This window comes from Cygnus atratus, chromosome 3 (assembly GCF_013377495.2).
Source record: "Cygnus atratus isolate AKBS03 ecotype Queensland, Australia chromosome 3, CAtr_DNAZoo_HiC_assembly, whole genome shotgun sequence".
Lineage (NCBI taxonomy): Eukaryota > Metazoa > Chordata > Aves > Anseriformes > Anatidae > Cygnus > Cygnus atratus.
Window position 1 is genome coordinate 114,417,905 of NC_066364.1, and position 16,285 is coordinate 114,434,189.

Consider the following 16,285-nt stretch of genomic DNA (forward strand, 5'->3'; position numbering starts at 1 on the left):
ATGTCCCTTTGGGACAGTACTTGCCCTGGGGGTGAGGTGCCAGGCTCTGCTTTTGCAGGAGGGCAGCAGGTCTGGGGTGTGCGCAGGGAATGGATCAGGAGGCAGCTCCATCTGCCAGACAGGCAGCTGGGGAGGAGGGGATTTGGGTCTTTGGGGTTAATTGACAGCCCAGATTAGCTGTTTTTTCTTTAAGAGCATCACGGAGCATTGATTACCCTTTGGCGTACAGACTATGCTGCTCCAGAGAAGGGGGCTCTCAGTACCTGAGGTACAAAGGCAGTTGCTGTGCCTGGACCCAGGATATCCGAGTTGCTTGCAGGCACCGGGAGAGCACGAGGCCTTGTGCAGGAAGGATGAGCGTGTGGGGAGCAAATGCAACTTCACCTTTCTGTTTGCAAAGCAGAACATTGAAGCATGTTGCTCAGATCAGCAGCTGCTGAGTTTTGTTACGGTGGTTGTGTCCTTGGCCACGTTGTATGGAGACCATGGGTAGCTGAAGTGTGCCAGGTACTTCGCGCTTTGCAGCCCTACCAACGGCTCCTCAAATTCCTGAATTTCAATTATTTGGTGGCAAAATTTGCCAACTTCTGCCTTAGGTTGACCATGCTGGATTAAAGTTTCTGTAAAATGTTTGTTTCCTGGAAGGACTGGCGAGGGGAGGATATTTACCCATCTTAAATTTTCATGATTTTGAAAAGAAACAATTGCGCCTCTATGCTTTGAAGCAGGAAGAGCAAGTACGTAAATTGAAACTGTCAGTAGAATCTGCATGGTCCCAGATTTCAGTCCAAGGACTAACTGGGTCATCTGTTCCTTGAGCAATTTTAGCATAGTCAAATCGAATTAAATTGGACTTAGGCACTTAAAGTGAGATGTGTACATAAGCACCGTAATGAATCAAGGCGAAATTTCCTTCACTCCCCTGCCTCTTAAAGATGGACATTGGGAACCTGTGGTTAGTTACATTTAAAAACTCAGGAATAAAAAAAAGCTGCAGATGACTTGACTGTTTTTTGGTACCCACTGCTGGAAACTCCTCTGGTGCCTTGGCTGAGCGAGGCCATGAGCACAGCACAGCATCCCCTCCCACAGTGCTGCGGTCGTGGGCTGAGATATGCAGCCAGCTGGGCTCCCTGGTCCCTCTGCTCCTCCAGTTCAGCCTCTCCTCCATGTCGGGTTTCAGGAGGCTCTGCTGGAAGGGCTGGGGATGCTTTAATTTATTTGGTAGTATTAGGGCTTGTCACTTTGCTGTACAGGCACACGGGGATGTGCATTACCCAGCTTTATGGCCCCAGTGCAGAGGCCCAGTGAAGCTTTGGTTTCAGAGCAGTAATTCTGCAAACACTTTCCTTGAATTTCAGACCTCAGCAGGCCTCTGGACTCCTGCTTTTTGTGGTGGCATAGAGTCGGCCTGAAAATCTCCTCGTGTGTTTGCACAAGGTGGCAGGATGGATGTCACTCGGTGTTGAGTTGGAGCCGCGGGATGAAGCCAGCTGTTCCAAGTGTTGGGAGATGTGGCTGGATGGGAGCTCACTTAGAAAATGCGCCCCTCTGCACCAAAACTCCCCAGACTTTGCTCTTTCCCTCTTACATTTCTCTAAGAAAGCCTTGCCTCTTTCTGAGTTTTGCTGCTTTATGTAGGCTCTTTTCCCTCCTCCTCTCACCACTCGCTGCCTCTCCTCCTCTGCCCCAGTTACTAAAATCTCCTCTCCCCGATGCGTCATCTTCAGCAGCAGAGCTCCCATCACCCGCGGACTGAAGGCAGAGCACGCTCGCGGGAGAAGAAATGACCCCGAATCTCCCTTAAGTTTTCAAGTGGCTGCAAGTTGCGAGCCTCTCCAGGGCAGCACGTGGAGGCTCTGCTGCCCTCTGCTTCTCCTTCCTTCCTCCGGCAGCGCCTTCCCTGCTCCTCGCTGGCTGGGCTCACCCCGCGGTGGAGCAAGAGCAGCTTTGCATTTGCAGAGAAAAGGCACCGTGGAGTTCACCCATATACAAATAGCAACTGCAAAATCCTCTGGTAAGGGTGACAGCTGCCTTCAGGAATATGGTGCTTTGATGGGGGGGAGAAGAAATAAGAGAGCGAGGAATTTGGGAAGGATACGTAAAGCAAACCAAAACAAGGCACGATGGCAGAGCTCAGCTGAATCAGCTGGTGAGAAGGAGTCAGTTCGGTTGCTGGAGCAATTGAGTTATGATTTTCAGTGCCTGGAAGTAGCTCCCGCAAGCAGAAAGCTTGCAGATGAGGGATCAACTGATCCCATCTCTATCCTTGGGGGTTTTCAAGCCGCAGGCAGACCAAGCCCCAAGCATCCTGCCCTGGTCCTGCTGCGAACAGGGTCCCTCGGCCAGGGTGAGTCCGTGGCACTGGTCGGTGTTTGGAGAGAAGATAAAGACTAACAAAAATACTCGGGCCAATGCCAAATGGAAGTCTTATGAGTGACATGGCAAATTTGTTTTAAGGTAATCTGGGCTTAATCAATGCTGCTGACTGTACTGATGGCTTCCAGGTCTGGCAAGGGAGTTGGTCTAGGTAAATTGATTTATTTTCCTGCTCTTCATTACCCAGGGTTGTGCGTACTTGGATAGTAAGGAAGAAACAAAAGAAAGGGGACAAATTAAGTGAATGCTGCCAGATTAATTATTCCGTCTCTTTTCAACTCATATTTATAAACCTTCAACTTTGGATGGGAACGTTCAAAATTATCTTCGCTTGCAGTGACCATCTTTCCATCTAATTTAAAATCATTCAGCTTTTCAAGGAGCAATTACGCTCCATGCTAACAAATGAAAAGACATGGCAACATCAGAAAAACTGATTATTCAAGCAATCTTTCTTGCATAAAATAGCTAACTAATGTCCCTGTTTGAGTCCCCGAGTGCTATTGCAAATGTTCTCCTGAAAGATAACTTTACTCTCGGTGCAGTGGCGGTCTGCTTCTCGTCCCTGGTTGTTCTCTGCATTGTCACAGTGATGGTTTGGGGGTTCAGAAATTAGTTTGTCTTTTGTTTCTCTGGTTCTTCCGGCATTTAACGATTTTTCTGTTCTCTGTTTCATCGGAATGATGAAAGAGGAGTGCAGGGAATGGGATTTGTGTCCAGCTTAGAAAGCTAAGGAAATCTTCAGGCTCTTTTGCTACCCTGACCATTGCCCCCAAGGCAATCAAGTTTGAGATTTTTGCAGGACAATAACAATCGGTGGGTGGTGTTGCTAGAGAGGGAGGTTCATTTGCAGGTATCTTGATATATTGGCATGGAGGTGTTTGGTGATATATCCTGGTTCAAAAACTGAGAAAAGGGGGAGGAAATGTACCAAAATATAGGCTCTTTCTAAGTAAATAAATACATAAAAATTCTCAGCTTTTAATTTTTCATTTTAAGTTTGGTAACTTGGTGTAACTAGTGCAGTGCTGCACTTGAGATCTTGTTGGGAACAAAAGGAAACGTGCCTTATGGCAAAGCTGAGAACTTACGGCTAGTGAATTGTGAAACAGCACCCCTCTAGTGAAATGATGGTTATTTTTAGTCCAGATCAAGTTATTATAGGAAAAGGAAATAAAAAATGCTGCTACAGAAGCAGACTCAGTAATAACTTAAAAGTTGCTGTATGCTTCTACCTATTATCAGTGCCTTTCTTTGCTCACCTCTCCACTACCCTCCTGGGAAAAGGGGGGTTGGGGTCAGGGTAAGGGTTGGTTTTTGGATGTTTTTTCTTCCTTCTTGGCTCCCCTGCAGGTGTGCCTGGCATTCTGTACAGTCCATCAAAGCCTGCCCCCAAATGGGGGTGCAACCAGCAGATGCAGAGACTTTCCCAGAGGCTCAGCTGAAATGCAGGCAGAGAGGCTGATTTTGCAGGTGGAAATTACTCTCTAGTAGCGCTTGCTGGGGGCTTTTACCCACTGAGCCTTCGTAACCGTCTTGTAAGGTCAGAAGCCTCTCCTGCAGCCAGGCATTTCTGCTGCTAGTCCTGATTGCTCCTAATATTAAAAATGCAGTGAGTCATCGGCGTCCTGCGCTGCCTCCGGGAGGGACATCTTGCTGCCGGTGGCATTTATTCTTCCCTGCTGGGAGAAACAGGAGGTTGAGGTTGATGGTTTTCTTCCTCTTGGCTCTGGGATCTGCTTGGGGCTGTGTTTGTTTTCCAGCATGCTTTAGCACCATCTTCTTTCCTCAGGTCTGCATGTCCCTCTTGTATCTGTGTTTAATGCTTGTAGAGCACCTTAAACATGTCAGATGCTTGTTCCTTATTCTCTCTGCTGCACCTAAAATTGATTTTGCCAAGGTCTGGATTTCTGCACTTCATAGTGAGATATTTGTGGGGCTTTTGCTTTGTTGCCCATGGGGGGGTCCAGCATTGTCCCATGCCCCCTTTCTTATCTTCTCATGCCTGCACCCCGCTGCATGGCATCCTGTGCCCCTGCCTGGGAGTGCCCAGCCACGTGGTGCCACGCTGTTCCTCTGCGCTGCCTGCTCGCACCGGATCATCGCTGTTTCATTCCCCACAAAATATCCTCCTGTTAGTACTCTTGGAACAAGCATTATGGTTATGTACAGAGATAAGCCACCTGGTCAATAGAAGAATTGCTGGTACAGCTAAATAAGCTGCAGCAAAGCCCCAGGCAGGCACAGGCAGAGCCTAGCTCTCGGCAAAGCCAGTGCCTCAACATGTGCTGTCTCATCAGGGTATTTGCTGGCGTTGTTTCCTCTCTCCATCTCTTAAGAATTCTTGTCTATCTATTTTCAGCTCAATTATTGCTGAGCATTAGGTTGATGCTTATAGGAACTATTCGTAAAGGTTCCAAGATTTCTTTCCTGACTTTTCCAAGCCAGGCCCTTGCCCTGGTTTGTTGAGGGCATGCTGCCTTTCCTCCCCAGGGCTGGACCTGCTCCCAGCGTCAGCTCGAGTCCTCATCATTCGCAGCCTCTTCCATAACAGTTCACTGGTGTTCTGAGCCTTTTAGGGGATGTTGTACATCAGCCCCGAGTTCTGCCTGCAGGCTCCTCTCCCTCCTGATGGACAGCAGCTACCGAGTCCCTCTGCAGCATTTCCCAAGTGTGCTGTGTCCTGAAGGGTGCAGAAGATTGTCCCAGACTGAGGCTGTGGTTTTCTGAGGCTCATCTGTTCTGATTATATTTAGGCAAATGAAGTATTCATAATTATAGATAATATTAGGGGGAGGAGGGAGTGGTTCCACATTTTGAACGCAAACATTTAAAGCAAATGCAGCCTGCTGGGAAGCATCACATTAAATTGCATGACTTTAAAAGAAAAGAACATCCGTTTTACTTGAGTCCACGATACGAAAGATTAGGAGTTAAGAGACATTTTTTCACCCACTTTGGAAGTAAATGCATTTTAAATTTAATTCTTCAGTGCAGCTGCCTCTTCCACGTCTCTCCGCAGAAAGCCTTCCCCGTGCCGAGGAGCGATGTAAAGATGTGGGCTGCATGCTAATCCAGCTGGAGGTGCCAAGCTGCCTTTCCACCCATGGGAAGTTTCCCCACCACCACCTCCTAGATAAGTGTACGACTGTCTTTTCTTTCAACACGCTACCAGTCTGGGGAGAGCTGTTGGGTAGCATAGTAGCACCAGCATTTCTAATTAAGCCAAAACAAACTGGTATGTGTGAAGAAGACTTATGGCACTGGGCTGGGGATGGGGCAGCCAGGAGCGGTGCTGGGATGCTTCTGTTGGCTGCACGTCCCTGGTGGGTACTTGTACTTACTGCTCCTGCAAATGCTGCTTGCTTTGAGCTGGCAAATCATCCTGCAAAAAAATAAAAAACTGAAGATGCTGGTACATTAGGTATGATGAACTTCTGGGGAGTCCAGTGGTACCTGAGCTTTGTTATCACCCATCCACCCCAGGAGGGATTCCTGAGGGCATGGAGCATCAACTGCCAGCACTTGGAGAGCCTGGCTGGAATAAAGGTGAGGCTTTGTTGCATCCTCATCCCCTTCATCTTGATCTGGTCTGCTCCAGAGCCTTCTTTCTCCCAGTTCTGGCTGCCTTCCTTTGAGAAAAGTGCCTTTTGTAGGAAAACCCTAGGCAGAACCTCCTACTTGTCCTACTCCTTTCTTCACAAGAGCATATTTTATAGTTTGAGCTCACTGATTTTGAGCTCATTAATGCTGTCACATCATTCTAAACACATCAGCTGTGTCGATAATATGCAATCTGAAGCCATTATTCTCTATTCTCTAGAAGTGATCTTCCTTTTTGTTGTTATTATTTTTGTACAACACTGCGGTCTGAGTGCACTTCTCCCTTGTATTTAGTGACTTATTAAGGCTTATCCAAGTCACAGATTCCCAGCGGATGTTCTGAGCTTGTTTCTTATTTAAAAACATCATCTAAATTCAAATCAGGAATTAACACAGTTCTGTAAATGACATTCACCCCTCTGTAGAAGGACCAGCATTAATCCTATGCACTGCGGCAGCATTTCGAGCCTCGTTTGAGGACTTTGATGGGTTTTACATGAGCCTTATGCAAAGCAGACACCTCTGCAGTAGATGGGTAGGGCTAACACTGCCTGCTTCAGGTACTGAGCTTAAACATGTGTCAGAGGGGCTATTTAGGACATGGGTTCCCTGTTTAGCCAGGGGAGAAGACCAAGGGGTTGGTCTGGCTCCCGTAAGACTTCCTAGAAACCTCCACCTTAATTATTATTTTTTTTTGCCTCCCTACCAGCTGCCAGCAGCAGTTCGTGCTGTCTGTGTTGCTGGAGTTCCCACAAAACCCATTGCCTCTGCAGGGTAGAGCGTTCCCTAGACTTAGAAACTGAAGCAGACCCCAGTACAAGAGGATGCTGAAATACTTCTCCAACATTATGCTGCTGGCTCAAAACTGTTCCTTCTTGCTCTTCACCATTTTTTTCTGGCATGGATATGCCCCCTCTAACTGTTGGGCTACTGCGAAGGCTGTGACACAAAGCCAAGCTTGTTTGGTTGCTCTTCTTTGTTAGCTATTTTTGTGTTACCTGGATCATTACTTATCAAAGAGCACCGCTACCATGTGAAATAAACATGGTTAAACTTTAATAAGTAGCATAAGAGATGCTCTTTTTGATGCTGTGTGGGCAAACATTGAATGATTCTTGGAGGAGAGGAAAGGTAGCAGCAAGTGTTTTTACCTCGTGTGTTTAATATCCCTCATAATTACTTAGTGAGTGGGAAAGCAAAGAAAGGAAATGGCAATTAAGAGCAGGGCTTTTTGTTCCTCAATTACCTATCACGTTTTCAAATACATTGAAATCCCTGAATGAAATCAGAGCGTAACGATGGCACTTGTATTTGCAGACTTTCTTAGAACCTGACTTTTGCAAGGCAGAGCTATTCAAGTTTTGTATGGCTAAGCACGTTCGGGTACATGTAATGCTGCTCCCTGTCCACGCAAGGTGTCCGAACTGATCACTTTTGCCTAGATTCAGAAGGTCAGTCCCGAAGAGCCCCCGGAATCGCTTTGTCCTTTCTCCAGCATTTCTCGGGCTGCTGTTTCCTCCTGCTTGCCCTGGCACAGGGCACACTGCATCCGACTGCGCTTTCTTCTGCAGCATCCGCTGCTTGCTTTGAGAGCCTTGTCTGGAAATCAGTGGTTCGTTGTATGGAAATGCTTGCTTTATCGGCTCTTCCTTACCTTCAGCTGTCAGCCAGTGCTTCCTTTTATTCCTTATTAGCGATAACAAAGCCATTTTTACATGATATTTTCTTTGTGAAGGGGGTTTTATGCAGTAATCACGTTACCTCTCAGTCTTGCATTAACCAAGCTGAACAGATTGAGCTTCAGATTTCTCATCCTAAGACATTTTCTTTCCATCCAGTCATTTTTACAGCCTTCTCCTGTATCCTTCTCGTTTTATCAGCATCCTTTTGTGAAGGCTGACCACAAAGGCATTTGTGCTGTTCCGGGATCCACTTCAAGAACTGTGACACATGGGGGTGAAGTTGTCTCCCAGCTTGTGCATGTTGCATTTCCATTTACAGGACGTGGTTTAGGCAGAACATCCCCCATAACGTAGAGCAGTTGTGCTCTGGTCTCCCGAATATTCCCACGGGGCGTTTTGTTAGCAGCTGCTGTGGCAGGTTCTGTAGGTACCCCTGCAGTCCTTGTGGTGCATGATAGTTTTCTCTTTTCACTGCTTTTTCAGCGATTAAAAAAAAAGGCAGAAGTTTGACAGTGCAGAGCTGTTCCTGGAGAAAGATTGGTTGTTAACTTAGCTCAGGTATTCCTAACACTTTTCCTTACTTGCTGGTATTCTGGTTTGGCAGCTAAGCTGAAGTTCAGTAAGTGTCTCTGACCTTGCTGCAGGGGAAGCTGGGGGACCATTTGTTATTTTAAATCTCTTTACTTTTCAATTGTCAAATTCAATTAAGGGAGAGTTTATAGTTTCATTGGGAAAGGGCAGTGGCTGCAGAAGACCCAACAACGTGAGCTGTTCCAGGGTCTGGTGAGTGTTTTCAGGCTCTCGGTGGTTTTGCAGCAAGTGCAATTAGATGGTGGGGTGCTCTAATCCCATGGCCCTTGCACGAGGAGACTTGCTGGTAAAATACTGTTCTCAAGGCGTCGGGATTTTCCGATAGATGACATTGTTAGGTTTCTTTCGTGCCCTTTGCAGTAAACTTGGCACTTTGCGAGAGTCTCAGACCAGACGCTCTTTCTTTCCCTGCTATGTCATCCCTCTTCCCTCTCCTAATGATAAAAAGTATTTTTCAGTACCATTTCACAAAACTCTTGGAGGCTCTGAGTGACTGAGAAGGCAACTGGGAGGATGAATGTGTCATCACTGGAGCAAAACATAGATATGGGGAGTTTTCGTGTTGGCGTTTTTTTGTTCAGTTGTTTTTTTTCCCCAATGTTACCGTTTCTGGTGGGCCAGCAGATGGAACTGCCCACGAGGCCATATTTATCCCTGCAAAAGCAGCTGCTGCAAAACGCTGGGGCGAGGGTTGCTTGGACTCCTGTGCTTCGGAGAGGCTCGTTATTACGAGAGTAACGCCCCTCTGGTTGGCTCAGCGGCGTTCTCCAAACTGGTACTTGTTCTTGAGGTTTGATTTAGGCCAAGGGAATTGTGTCAGGTGCAGCTGCAAGTCCGGTTTGGTTCCTCTGAAGAAGGAAAAAATGATCAGAGCAATTTGGGGGTGAAACATGGTTTCCAAGCTGATATCTTAGTGTAGGACATCTGGTGACATCCATTGGCATTTGAGGAATTAGATGTCCCTGCTGGTACAGAAGCAGTGCCTGCCCTGGGTTCCCCATAAAGCACAGGTGTGTGCACCAAAGTGAACAGCAGTTCTCCAAACTTTGGGCATCTGGCACTGGTCCTGAGAGATCTCAGAAAGGCAACAGCCAAAAAAAAAAGATGGCGACAAAGGTGCTACAAGCTGTGCAACAGCATCACTTGAAAACTTTGATGTTTGGGACCGAGAAATTGAGACCAGTGGCACCAAAGGTTCGCTGTGCAGGTAGAAGGATAAAACCAAGAGGATAATACAAATTACTTTGAAAGTTAAGCAAGGCAGCAGCAGGTGGAGACAGCTTGTGGGCTGCCACATGCTGCAGTAGCTCCTCTGGCAGCACTCGCAGCCCTTTCACATGCTGCTGCCCGAAATTCGGCATAAAGAGCAGATGGGAAGAGATGAAACTTGGTGTAGTGGGGCAGCCCTAGAAATTTCTGTGCTGCCCGCAGCTCCCCCACGTGCCAGGCTGGTCCTGCCTCAACCACATGAAGCTGGCTGGAGCCAAAGCAGCCTCTTAGCAAAAAAAAGTTAGCAGGCAGCCTGTTGGGCAAAAATGCAGCAAGGGGGACACCCGAGAGAGCAGCAAAGCTGGCTTCTGCACAGTGCTTCTGGAAATCCCCTGCGTGCTGGGAAACCCTTTGGAAATGAATATTTAATGCAGAAATAAAATGATTATATGTACGTGTAAATGCTGTATTTATCTCCCTGCTGCCCTGTAAAGGGCTGGTAGCTGTCAGCCCCGGGGGCCTATAATAATTATCACTCTACTGACTTGGCAAATAAAAAATCAATTCCAGCAAGACGGTCCTGTGCTCTCCTGCAGGAGAGGTGCTGGAAGCCTTATCCCTGCTTCAAGTGTGTACCCCGAAGGAAGAGGGGCCTGCTTTGAGTCCAGCTTTCCCCTGGAGTGGAAACTGGTGAAAATGCTGGCTTTCTGAAGCCCTCTGCTTCTGGGCAGCAGCTGAGATCTAAGGCTGAGCAAGGGTGGGATGTTGTTTGTGGGCATCGAAGCCCATCCCCCATCTCCTTGGGGGACCAGTGCTGGATGTGGTTGGGTTGAAGTCTCCAGCTGGTGCTTACAGTCACCTTCTCTGTTATGCGGGGTCACGTTGTCGTGTCCCGGGGGCAATATATCACTTGTTCGCTGGTAGACTGCCCTGTTCAGACAAATTAGACCTTTTTAGCACCATTCTTATTAATTGGCTCTGACTGCACCGCATTAATTACAGAAGGGATAGTGACGTCGTAATTGCAGAGAGTCGTTCCCTGATTTGAGGACAACAGACAACGCTCAGCATGCGGCTCGCAGGGAGGGTTTGTTAGCTCTGGGGCTGAACGTGGCACTTAAGCCATTAGTGTAATCTTGTGGTGGCTGCAATTATGTGAATAACTGGCTGGGAAGGAGCCAGAAAATAGCAGGGTATAAAAATAGCAGCAGGGAGCACAAACTTGATTTTATAGACAAAGTGGGAGCGGAGGGGGCTGGAGGGGTGTTGACACTGCTGGGTCCCAGGGCTGGTCTGGACGGCTGCCGCGGCTCGTGGTGGGTATGGTGTGGGTTGGTTTGCACCCAGGGGAGCTGGTGTCGTCGAGTGCGGAGATCCCTGTCCTCCCGGCAGACATCTGGGGGAGCTAATTGCTTTATCAGTGCTGCTGTGTTTCAGGGCAGGGGGGGCCTTTGGTCTCCGGTTTGGTGGCCGGCAGGAGTTACGAGATCAGTACCTGTACCTGCCATAGGGATGCACAGGGCTAGCAGGCAACGGAGCGCCTGCCTTCCCTGCAGGAAATGGGCACCTCAGCATCTCCAGCGCGTTTTTAAGACTTCTTGTTTGCCCGGAGTACCTTTGGGGTTGGTTTTCAAGATTCCCCACCCAGGCTGACACCTTTCCCCACTGCACATCTCTGTGTTCCCGTGAAAGCTGCCCACAGGGCACGTACCCCAACGAGTTCACTTGCTGTTGCCCAGGCAGAGGCAGCGATTCCCGTACCGCCCTGTGTGCGCCTGTAACCAGCTTAACGTACCGTATCATGGCACTGTAGAAAGTCAAATCTCTTTTTAGCCCGACTTCCTAAGGAGGCTTATGTGATCAGGCTCTGTTTATATCTTCATCCCTCCCTTGGAGAACTTTTGAACCCACAGGCCGAGATCAGCCAAATTTATCAGCAGAAGGTGTTGATGGTAGGAAGGCTGCAGGGTTTGTTGGAGCTAGGTAAGGCAGTTTCTCCTGGTGGTGACACTGAAGGAACGTGTATCTGTGTCAGCTCATGGGTGATCAGACAGGAACTTTGCAGGAGAGGTTTGTATACACCCAGACACAAACCAGCGGTGGGAGTTGCTTTTTTCTTTTTTTTGTGGACCTTCGACATGCAGGTCCTGCCGCAGAGGCTGCAGGGTTCTCCAGGTGCTGCTTTCCTCAGTCATGCAGGAGGCAGCTCGGCTGCGAACAGCAAGCTGTAGCAGAGGGGACGTCGCAGAAGCAAATGGAAAAGCTTTCTGCAATGTTATGGAAACTGGCAAAATTTGGAAGAAACAGAACAAAATGTGCATTCTGAATTTCTGCGTGGCGTGTGTCCAAAGCACACAGGGAGATTGGGAGGGTGGCAGTAGCCAGTATTGTAATCCAAAGCTCCACGTCTTGGGGAAGAGGGATGGAGAATCTCTAAGTTCTGGTTTTTACAAAAACTTTCTGGCACATTTGACGCTAGAGAAAATGTTGAATGAAGCTGAACCCACAGGTTCAGGCAGGGGAGACTCATTATTTTTATCCTTTAGCTTGAGAGCACAGTGATAGGAGAAAACCTGGGCAGGTACCTTTGGGGTACCCTACACCTTGCTGAGACACGGAGATCCTGAACCTGTGAGCCTGTCCAGGCTCTGTGCCTTTTTCCCATGAGCACAGAAGGGATTCCCCGCGGTCTCGCCTGACCCGAGAAAACCAAAACCACAGCCCCGGGGTTGTATCTCACGAGCAAAGCACTTCGCTTGTGTAAACTGAAGTCTCTCAGCAACAACCTCAATAAACTAAATCCTTCCCGGGGAGAAAGCGATAATCGTGTGAAGAGGCCCGACGTCCCCCGCTGTGCATCTGGCAGTCAGCCGCCCGCTGAGAAAAGCAAGGCTGCTGTGCAGAGGGAAGGGGACCAGATGGGTGGGGGATTAAATCCCTAGGGGAATCGGGGCTGGCCGTGCTGGTGGCCCTGCTCGCTGCTGCTTTGCATCGAGGTGTGGGAAATGCAGCGGGACCAGAGGCTGCCAAGGAGCTTTCTTTCCATCTTGTGTGCCCTTCTTGCCCGTGCTGGTGCCTCCTCATCTCCTGGTGGGTCGGCAGCTCCTTGAGGAGCTCATGGAGATGGCACTATTGTATCTGCAGAAGCTCTCCCTCTTGTTTAGAGGAGGCGATGCACCTCCCCATCACGGCCGCAGCAAGAAGCAGCTCTCGTTTGGCTATTTCACATTAATGAGGAAGAAATGGGAGACTTTAGGGGTGCGGTCAGTCACAGCAGCTGTTGCGAGCCTGTTGACTTCAGTGCAGTTGCCCCAGATGTGCATGGATGAGAAGGAAAAAGGGATTAAGCGGTGATGTCTCTGGGTGCCTGGTGCAGGCTCTCCTCTGGTTAAATTGAGGGGGTTTGTCATTGTGTTAAAGGGGGAGGAAAAAACAACTGCTTCTGACTTCAGCACTCAGACCTCAAAGAGCCTTCTGAGATGCCCGGCTGAGTTTTGCAGCTTGGATTTGGGATACAGGCAGAGGATGGCAAGCAGTTATTCCATGCCTGCCAAGCACATGCACAGTCTTAGCCAGTGGCACAGTAGCATAGATTTTGAAAAATTCTGCTTACCTGTGATTATTCTTTGAGCTCAGTGAATTTTGCTGGGGAGCGCTTGGGACGCTTCTGTGCCTGTGCATCAGGACCAGTGCAGGTGGGGAGGACGGCAGGTGAAAGGTGCACCCTGATACAAACTTGTTCAAGGGAAACGCAGAGGGATCGGTATATTTGAGGATATCTGATCACATACCTCCTGAGGCACTGGAGGTAAGATTCGCTGTGAACGTTTGGATGCCGTTAGCAGCCCCAGCACCACTGGTTTGGCAGATTCTGGCACTATTTTCCTGCTCACGCAATCAGAAATGGTCTCGCTGCCCTGAACCCAAGTGGTTGCATTTCTGCCTTGCACATGCTAACTCTTGAAATACCTTGATCAATAAGACTGTTCATCTTGGCATCATCTGTATGGTTACATGAAGGCAATCACCTTCCGCTGGTGGTTAAACAGATCTACTTACAGAATATCTTGCGAACTAAGCCAGCAGATTTGGGTTGCTTTTTGCACAAGAGATGTAGCTGCTTCTCTGCAGGGGTTTGTAACAATAACAGGTCGTCTCTTGGTCACAGTAATTTTCAAGATACAGCAGAAAAGAATGCCAATTAGTGTTTATATAGATAGAGCTAAAAGTTTTTGTTCCTAATTTCTAGGACACAGCTCTGAGCCCACTGGACATGCAGTGTTTTCTAGCAATTAAAACCACTGTTTTCTCAAGAAGAATTAAAATATCCTAAAAGAAAAGGCATATAACATCATCAAAAAGGCAGCGAGCAAAACTATCAGATGCCTCAACTCTTCTTAACATTCTCCTCTTTTTCAGTCTCTTGTACCTTTTGGGATCTTTGAGGTAGGAGTTGCTGTTGCTTCTGTGCAGTTCTCCAGTGTATTTTGATTGATTTGTCTGTGATGACCTGTCTGTGCAATAGTCGTCAGGGACATGTTGCATGACTTGTCCAAATACCACTTAGGATGAAGGCCTCTGAAAAGATTCTCCAGCAAAGTCTTTATTTTTTTTTTCCACATGTGAACACTGTATTGTATCCTTTGATTCCTAAATATTTTCCTCCTTGCTGCATCAATCTTATTTTCAGCCTTTACTCTTCAATCTTCATGAAACTAATTTAAATAACTACAACAAAAAGACTTCTGAAGCTGGATGTTTTTCTGCTTGGAAAATCTTTGAAGCTTCAATTTCCACTGCCTTCATTTTCCTGCTGTTTTCCTGGTGCCTTGTGCTTCTGGATATGAGTCTTCCAAGAGTCCATTTTCCTGCTAGCGTGTGTGCCAGGCTTTGGTACTTGAATAACTGAGTTCCTGCCTGTAGAACTTTCCGGACTGGCATTCTTATTTTTCTCATGCAGTTTATTATTTTTGGCCTATTAATTCTGACGGGTGTTAATTTTAATTATGCGAAGTTGAACTTGATTGTTTAACCTTAATTAAGCCACTCTGGGTCTCCATTCCTCAAACCACTTGAGAAAGTATTACAGTATTCCCTTCCTGATATAACCTACATTTAGAGTGTCGGCTAACCTTTTAAAACCAAAGAAGAGAGGGATGTCTCATTGCTTTCCTGAAATGAAGGTTATTAAGGCCTGACGGCGGGGTTTGACGTGGTGGAAGTGTCACAGGAGGATCGCTGCAGGTATTCTGTCTGCTCTGACACCTCCTGAGTTGGACGCATGGCTGAGTGCATGGGCAGCCCTGCCCCATTCTAACCACCGGGCAGTGCTTTGCCATGATAAAAGCCTGCAAATAGGGTTTTATTTATGTATTTCTGCTCTTGAAAAACAGCCTTCCCAATTATGAATTTTAGGGTCTGCTTGTTATCTCACTCAAATCATCTCACATCAAGTATGTGGGACCTTTTCCTTGAGCGTGGCGTGACTTTCAGACTAGGTAGTACAGGCTGTCTAAACCAATGTTTTTAATTTACAGTCCATCTTATTTTATCCAGGGGCCTCAGAGCTGACTGTTAATAAACATCAACTCAGACATTTAATTAAGTGTAAAAAATACCGCAGTCCTGGATTTATTTTTAAAGAATTCAGTGGTACGATACCCAGATTTTCATGGTTTTTGTTAATTCCTGTACCTTCCTGCGTGGCACATTGTCCTGATGAGATACTGCAACTCTTCAGTGATGTAATTTAAGTACTTGAAGCGAACGTCCGCCTTTACCAGGTGGAGCATGGGACTATTGCTCTGCCTTGATGAAAGGAAAAATGAACCTGTGAATACAGCTACAGGCCTCTGGGGGATCAGGGTCCTCAGCTCGGGTACGAGGGGGCTGAAGGAAGGTTTTGAAGGTGGCTCTGGTGGGGCTCTCACACTGCCCATCCTCCCGGTGCTGGAAAATACAGGTTACCCGGGGAAGGAGCTGAGCGCTGTGGGGCTGTGCATTTCTAGGGTGCTTTGAGGCAGGTTCCTCCACAGCTGCAGGTGCCACAAGCTTTCCCAGCTGTGTCTCCAGTACCAGTTCTGATGTTTATTGGGGTAGATATTTCCCAAGTACTTTCTCTAATACATGCATAAAATTGACTGCTTTCCAAACATTGCTGCCATAAATTCCTGGGCTAAAGCATCCAAAGGAGACTCGTACAAAAATTAAGTAGAGCATTTTATACTCATGCATATATTACAGAGATCCTGCCTTGATCTGCTTCCACCTGGTTATAAACCTGGCCTAACTCCCTCCTGTGCGAGCTGGCAATCTGCTGCTTCCCATCCCAGATGATCCTCCTGGACTTATATTGGCACGGGGACCCTGGCAGAGAGCTGTGCATTGTCCAAGTTAGAAGTGAAACACAAATACGTGGAAATCTCTCCTGAAGTAGCACGTGCTTCTCAAAAAATGAGAAGGCGATGTAAAATGCATGGCTGGTTGGCTTGCCTGTTGAGTAAGAGATGGTTTCTAGAGGACATGAATTATGCACGAAGTCATTTTTAATATTAATTTGATTGGTGCTTGTTAAAGTGACTGTGGCAGTGGCATTCTGAAATTATTTTAAATAGTCAGAACCTATGGCAAAGAGCTGCTTCCCAGAGAAGTTACCTTCCTATGAAAGCTGTTGGCAAATTAAGCCACTTCTTGCCTTGGAGAAAGTCAGACCTTGGTCCTGTGAGCTTTGATAGCTGCCTTACTTTAAGTGTAGGGTAAGTCCCATTAACCCTTGTAAGACTGGACAGCAGGAATAAAGTTTTGTGTATGCACACATATGT

At 47.5% G+C, this 16,285-nt stretch overlaps 1 protein-coding gene across 5 annotated transcripts in view; it reads left to right on the forward strand.

The window, feature by feature from the left end:
• The window catches only part of PAK5 (p21 (RAC1) activated kinase 5), an 88,112-nt gene that overhangs the window by 9,325 nt on the left and 62,502 nt on the right, over window positions 1–16,285 (forward strand). For 2 of the 5 annotated variants that reach the window (XM_050709981.1, XM_035553062.2), the window contains exon 2: window positions 5,402–5,521. The exons of the other annotated variants lie outside the window; for them this stretch is intronic. The gene's annotated coding sequence lies outside the window, so the exon portion shown is untranslated. The remainder of the gene's footprint in view (window positions 1–5,401; window positions 5,522–16,285) is intronic. 5 annotated transcript variants of the gene reach the window in all.